This window comes from Metopolophium dirhodum, chromosome 2 (genome assembly GCF_019925205.1).
Source record: "Metopolophium dirhodum isolate CAU chromosome 2, ASM1992520v1, whole genome shotgun sequence".
In the NCBI taxonomy this organism is placed as follows: Eukaryota; Metazoa; Arthropoda; class Insecta; order Hemiptera; family Aphididae; genus Metopolophium; species Metopolophium dirhodum.
The window spans coordinates 11,313,831-11,321,948 of record NC_083561.1 but is presented as its reverse complement, the minus strand read 5'-3'; positions in this window follow the sequence as shown (position 1 = coordinate 11,321,948).

Genomic DNA, 8,118 nt, shown 5'->3' with positions numbered 1-8,118 from the left:
AGCACCACACACTTTTAAATTTTTCATCAATAAATTTTTCATTATTTTTAAGTACAGAGAATTATTTTTGTCTTTTTTGGTGCAATTTTTAAAATTTTTTTTTAAATGTTTTTATGGAAAAGTGTGTTTTTAAAATTTTTTTTTTTTTTTTTATTTTATTTCATGAGTATTTAAAAGATAGTATATATTATTATAATGTAACTAAATATGACCTTTAAAAGTTAATTAAAGTTAATTTAAATACCTGATTATTATATTAATAACACCAAATTCTTATGGGAGTATGAATTAAAATGAAACAATTCATTGGTAAATAACTAAAATCGCAGTACAATAATAATAATAATAAATACCTACTTATACATTTTCTTATAGAGTAAATACATGTACATAATCCATACGGCCATACATTATTATTATTATACATTAATTTACCTATATATATATAAATATATTGTATAAAGGTAATATAATATTAATATATTATATGCATTATTATTATTAGTAAAGAATTTTAAAGTATTATATAATATGTATATGATTTTAGTTTTATTTCAATGTATATTTTTGTTTTATAAATACATATTATAATATATCTATTATTAACTTTATCGCCCCTTTTCTGTAAATTTAATAAATAGTTATAATAATAATTAGTTATTTTTGAAACCATTTTAATGATTAAAATAAACAACTATAATATTCATATAAGTATTATTGCACATCGTAATGTTTTCTATAAATATTAAAAAAAATAAAATATCTATACTATTCTTTAATTATGAAGTAGCGTCATTGGACCCCCCCCCTCCAGTCATGTATACTTGCATCCCTCATTAACTATTGTTTACATTTAATTACATATTATACATATATTATTATTGTATATTCTAAAAAAATTTTTAAAAACAAACTATTCTTCAATAGTATTATAATATTATAACGATAAGATCGAATTTTTTTCTAAAAACTTTTAATCCAAAAAGACTTGTGAGCTTAAGTGTACCATCAGTGTTTTAAAATTTTAAGCACGAAGAGTATGACCTATCTTTGATATAGTTGATATTCTGCTTTGCATCTTGATTTACATCCTAGAGTCTTGACAGTCGGATAGGGTTAATTGGAAAGCTTATATATAAAGGTTCTCTAGGGTAATTTCATTACAAAATTAATTTAAATTATGGTAACATATTAAGTATTAGGTACCAATCACTAAGTAATAATCTGGTTGGTATTCGTGGGATCTGTCATTAGACTCAATGCTATCTACGCTATCTATGCTATCTATAGACTATGCTTATCTAAATATTATATTTATTTTCATTTATCATATAAAAGCTGTGAAATAAATTACACTAGCTCTTTAAACTGAGGTCAAAGTTCTAAAACTTGATGTAAATTGTCACTGTGGTAATAGTAATTTATAATAACTTTTGTATATTCAGAATTAATTATAATCATTTTTTGTTACCTACTCTTATTAATGAGGCAGGCAACTTCATGTTGACTTGCAAGTTTTTATTTCACTGAATAGTCAAAATTTATAATATAAGCTATATCATGATAATTTAATTTAACGATAAAAATATTTAACTGAACATAACATTTATTTTTTGCATATTTCAGCGTTTTGGCAATTAAAGGGAACAGCATGTTTTAGATTTTTTTTAAAACATAAAACTTAATTTATTATTTATTATTAGTGTTATATAATAGTATTTGGTTTTCTTTTTATAATTCTCTTACATAAATTTAAAGTATAAAAGCTCTATTTGTTATTACGATTTGTTAAAATAAAATACAGCAGGAAATTTTTAACAATAGAAAAATATTTAATCAGAAATTGATTTGGAGCAATAAAAAGTCATTTTCTTTTTGCTTGTTGTTTATTTATTATAAAATTGTAAATAATTTGTCAGTTATTATAAAGATTTTCTAAACTTTTACCTATATAGAGAACTTTTATTACTTAAAGCTAAATTTATTACCTATGTTAAATGTAAATTTAAGGGTAATGAAATTAAAAATCAAAAATTATAAAGCTTGTTAAGATTAAGCATAGATTAAATCAATCAAAAACAAATTTTGATTTTCGATGATGCTGGATATTAGCTATCAGGTAATTAGATTAATATTACTGGCATCTAATTAAAATGTCTAAGTATTAATAGATGGGTATAACTGTAGGATATAGACATTATTATTTGTATATAATATATAATTTATTTTATATTTATATTATATAATATTATAATTATATGGAACTAACTAGGTATTAAATAAAAGTGGTTGTTTCAATTCACGCAATAATTTGCAAAATAAATCTTAATAATAAATAAAATTATATGAAATGAAAGATGAAAAATGAGAAATGTTGAATTCAAATTATTATTCAGACCATGGTCCATGATCATTATAAATTAAGTAAGTTCATATTTTTTAAATCAAATCTAAATTAATTATTTTATAGAAAACAATAAAAAAAATTTAATTTAAACGTTATACCACCTACCTACCTACTCATTACTATAAAATAAGACGTTTTAAAAGCTTTCGGTCGGTGCAAATTATTTCTTTGATTCCTTGATTCCTTGATTAATTGTTTCACCTATATACTTGATACCACTGATTTCAACAGCGGTATTATAATATTACCTAAGTACCTGAAATCGTTTATTACAACGACCATGTCATTTAAGCGTGGACAATTGGAACTCGGAGCACCCCTCCGCTATGAGTTAAATTTATAACTCGTATAATATTATAGTATACCTAATCTAATAAAAAATAATAATAATATCGTACAGAACAGCTGACTGCTGAACATTAACGAAATTTAATTCTAGCATAAATCTCAAACATTTTTACAGCCAACGTATTAAATTGTTCAGCCGTCACTTAAGTTCGTTACAATATTATAATAATATCAATGTTAATTTTAACGGGCGCTCGTAGCGTTGAGATAACACTATTCGTATAAACAATATTCCATCTCCCAAAATGATAATATTACCATCGTGCACGTGTGTGTTTGCTTGTCCATGTGTGTTACGTATTATAGGATTGTCAATTACTATTTACGATTGATGCGTTTACACAATGCGAATCGCGACGTGTCAAAATCTCGGAATGACGCGATTAGGTAGATCATTTACTGTTAATTTCTATTGTACGTTTATTGTAATTTATAACAATCATCATAAAAGCAACGATGGCGGGATTATCGGTCGAAATTCGTCGTGGAGGAAAAAAGTTGGATATTATACATTATTAATTGGAATTGTGGGTAGGTACAAATAATATATACATTAACGGTTGACTGATCCTAAATAATTCATTACCGCGTATTATCTGAAATGTTGTAACGCGTAGTATTTCAATATAAGCCATCAAATATAAAGTACTACCTAATACAGTCATAGTATTAATGCCGATGTAACTATTTTAAATATCTAAAATAATTATATAAATATTTATATGAGTTATCCAAAGTTAAAATTGCAAGTATGTTTCATAAAACTATCTAAAATCTTAAAGTTTTGTCAGTTAGATTTATTTTGAATTTAATATTTCTTAAAAATTAGTAAACACATATAATATACATAATGGTTTTTAGATTAAAATTAAAACTAATTACGTATTTCGATGATAACAAATTTTTATATTTTTAAGTTCTTTAACTTTTTAATAGGCGTTTCAATAAAATTCGTTAAGTAATATTGCAGAATATTTAACTAAATAGTTGTTAAAAGTAAGAAGTCAAGTATAGGGGTGCCCCTCAATATTTACAACCGATACTTTACCACCTATTATACGTACCTATGTTTTCGTTATTGAAATAAACACTGGCCACACACGACCCATTTACGTGAAATACGATTTTTATCAAAATGCTATGGAAAATAGAAACTATACTTTGATGCTTATGTATTTATAGTATTTTAATATTTTATAGGTACTATCCATTTTTTTTATAGGTACATTGTTATTACTTATTATATAGTTATTATAGCTAATGTAAAATATAACCACGCCACCGCCGTTGGATACGTCATAATGTCGTGGTTAAATCAGTTTCGGTCCGGCACAGCCGACAACCGCTAAGGGCCCTTGGATATTTTTCAATATTGGCAAATGGAAAAATGTATATTTAAATCATTTGTGTCGTGACTTGGGCTCCAATAAAATTATTTTGTGAACATTTCACATTGTAATAATTTATGTCTGGTTTATTCAACTCATTATAATATATATAAGTAACTATATAGCATTCGAATAAGTAAGTCCCACGAACACAATTAAGTGTAAACAAAATATCTGAACACTTCAAATTTTAAACACCAAACTTAGAGTTTCGATTAGTCAATAGAATGTTTGGATATTTTAAATCGTTTTAAACTGTTTGTTGAAGAAGACATCATTACATTTTTAACCAAAGATCACAATATGATATGTTTGTATAATTGTATCATCCAGGAATTTTGAAAAACGATACAATTTAAATTATAATTTTTAATTTATTTAATTAATGTTCTTTGCCTATGTTGATAAAATATATTTTTTTCAATATGGAATATTATTTTCAATTTTCTGTTTTCAATTTTAAAAACAGTATGTAAATCTATGTTGATAATAAATAATAATAACAAATTATTTAAAGTAATAAATTATTTTTTAATTAAAAATAAAATAATTGTATTGCAAGGTATTAAAATGCAGATACACATTTTTAAGTGTGAATGTTGCGTTGAGGCACATTGCAAATGAATAGACTTACCCATGAGCTAGACCGATACTGTACAGAGTACCTACCTATTAATTTAAATATCTATAAAATATATTATGAGTGAAACTGCAAGTATTATTATATATTTTAATGTTTATTTTTTAAGTAAATATTGTTTGACAGCGTTTATTTGTTAGAATGTATAACTGCACATTTTTATTAGAGTTCTGGGAATGATCTATAGATACCTAAATATCTAACCTAAATATTTCCGAAATGGTAATAACAAAATTGATGCAACACTCCGACGCGCGTAGTTCAGCAGGAAAACGGCACTTAAGCAAAACCCAAAGGGACATTTGCACTTCGGAAAAAATATAAAACAAATAAAAAATAGCTAGCAACTTTACATAAATTGTCGACTTATCCCTGAGATGATACATTTCTATAAAAAAAAAAAAAACGTAGAAACTACCACTGCGACGGTCCGTAAAGTGGCAGCTATATTTGGCTAATGCACCTTAGCGTCGGCAAACGAAAGTCGATAGACCGATACATTAGCTTGGCGTAAGCAACGTTCCGACAGAGGCGAGTTTTTTCTCCGCCAGAAGGATAATACCACAATATTATTATAGTGGTCGATCATCTTTTGTTTGTAATAATATTGTTAAAACAGTCTACATTATGTAAAAGTGCTGTAAAATAAGGTAATTATCATTAGCTTTCAAGAGAATATCTTTTATTATTTTCGTCATCTATTAATATTACAAATTGCTATCATGCTACAACTGTGAGTGGAAATAATTAATTTTATAGAAACAAATACATTTATTCCACTCACAATTGTATCATGATAATAATATTAATAGAGAACGAAAATAATAGAAGATATTCTCTCGAAAGGTAATAATAATAATTAACTTATTTTACAGTACCTACTTTTACATAATATAGACAACACTTCTATTTCCTTTAACTCATTTAAAAATCATGTATCTATTTACGCATACAAACTGATATATCTATATAATAATAAATATTATATCAATTGTATTTTGTTTTGTTGTATAATTTTAATTATTTTTATTGTTTAATAATATTTTTGAATTCTATGCATTAATAAATTCGTGTAATTAGGTCCAAACCCGTATATAATATTTCAATAAAATATGATTACAGTTTTAAAACTGCAGTCGAGGCAAGGCGTTAACAATTTTCGGTGACGATTACTGCAATGAATACGCGTTTCACTAAGTTCTAGACGAATGGTAGGTAAGTAAGTACCTACTTCCATAATTCATCGAAACACGCATATTCATTGTACTCGTGAATATCAGTCCAACCCAACGCCCATACGGTCAATACGGATGTCAATACTATTAATCAAAAATGTATCATTCACTGGTGATAAAAATATAATTTGCTGCCCATACTCCGTCTATTGGTTTATTATTAGTTTTAATTATAATATTATATATTGTATATTGCTTAGTGTAACCTACTCGTGTGTGACCGGATTATCGTCTGCGAGACAAAGAATGGTTCGCCGCCGCCGCCACTACCTTCATTGTCGGCAATTACCGACGCAGCGCCTTTATAGTTAATTCATTGCGGACAATACCATCATATTATTATATATACTTATCCTATATAATACAGTGCCACCGTTATTACCAGATATTTACATATTATTACCGGTGCACGGCACGAGTGTAGTGCGTTGTATAATATTTTATGTAGATCGAGTGATCGACAACTCTCCGCGGTTATGAATATAATATGATATCGAACGACAAACAGTTAGTATTATAGGTACCCAAAAAAATATTGCAATACGCGATGTGTTATCGCTACGGTAAAATGCCGTACTATATTTTTCAATAGATAATATTGTTATTCGGTTTTTTTTCTGCAAATGAAAGAAATGAGTAAAAAATATAAAAAAAAAAAAACAATTAAAAAGCAAAACACTGTGATACGAAACGATGACCAATTTCTAAACCGTTATAATATACCGTTGTAATGATAGAATAACAATAATAAAAGCTATCGTTGACTTTGATTATAGGTATTGTTATAGTTATGCCTTACGCGTGTTGTGTATAAAGTGTACCTACTGTACTTATATCTTACAAGTAACAAGTTACAATAACTATACTTAATTAAACGATTAACATTCGAGACAATATTTATTACTCTACAATGTAGAGTCTATACTCTACATAATACGAATCACTACCAACCATAATGGCGTAATGGAGTATAAATACTTATATTATATAGGTTTACTGGGTACCATCCAAAATACCTAGAGGAAAAATATCCAAGAAAAATGTCTGCGGAAAAAATATCCTAGGAAAAAAAATCTGACGAAACCATATTTAAGAGAGAAAATAATATATCCAAGAGAAAAAATGTCCAGGAAAATATACCTGAAGTAAAGAGGTCCAGAAAAAGTAATAAAATTAATGCAATATAAGTTATAATAATTATTAGATAATCAATAATCTTTATGACAAACTACTTCAGCTAGGAGGCCTTTTCACTTTTATTTACATTTCATTATTTTGTCAATTAAACTTATTGTTCAGTACTTCAAAAAATAGCCTAATAAAAACAAAAATTAATCAATTATATAGAATTTATAGTTTTTAGTTTGTGTTGAATGTTATAAGAATATTATAGTAAAATATATAACTATAAACAATTCTAGAATATTGTACACATTTTGATAAAATCAAACAATGAAAATTGTATCCTCAAAATTGAATAAATCATGTGGTCGGCTTCGGATACACTATAAATTTAATTCCTGGTCACTGGTCCTTTTTAAACATGCACTATATATACCTATTGCACTATGTACCTACCTGTTACTTACATATATATGATATATTATATAAAGGAGTGCGTGCAAATAATAAATCAATAATGTACGTGAGTAGGTTGATTTGATTTATTATATGCGGATAGAAAATCCGATGAACGATGAACATTCGATTAAATTTTTATTCGTTTCGCTATTGAGGCATGATAATAAATCGATAGTCACGGCCGTCATTATACAGTAAAACTTTAGCTAAGACGGAATCACTTGGGGCTGTCCAATTTTTTCGTCTTAACGGAGTTCCAACTTGCCGAAGTTCACATTCATTATGTTGTATTTGAATCGGGACTAAAGAAGTTGTCCGTGTTAACAGAGTTTTCGTCTTACATAAGTTCTGTCTTACCGAAGTTTTACTGTAGCAAAAAGATTATGCGTGTAATATTATACGATAACATTTTCAGAAACTATTATTTTTTTCAAATGATTATATTATGTTTTAATGGCGATTATCTATTTATTACACTTTGTTGTGGAAACAATTATTTATAATCAGTTTATTGAGGAC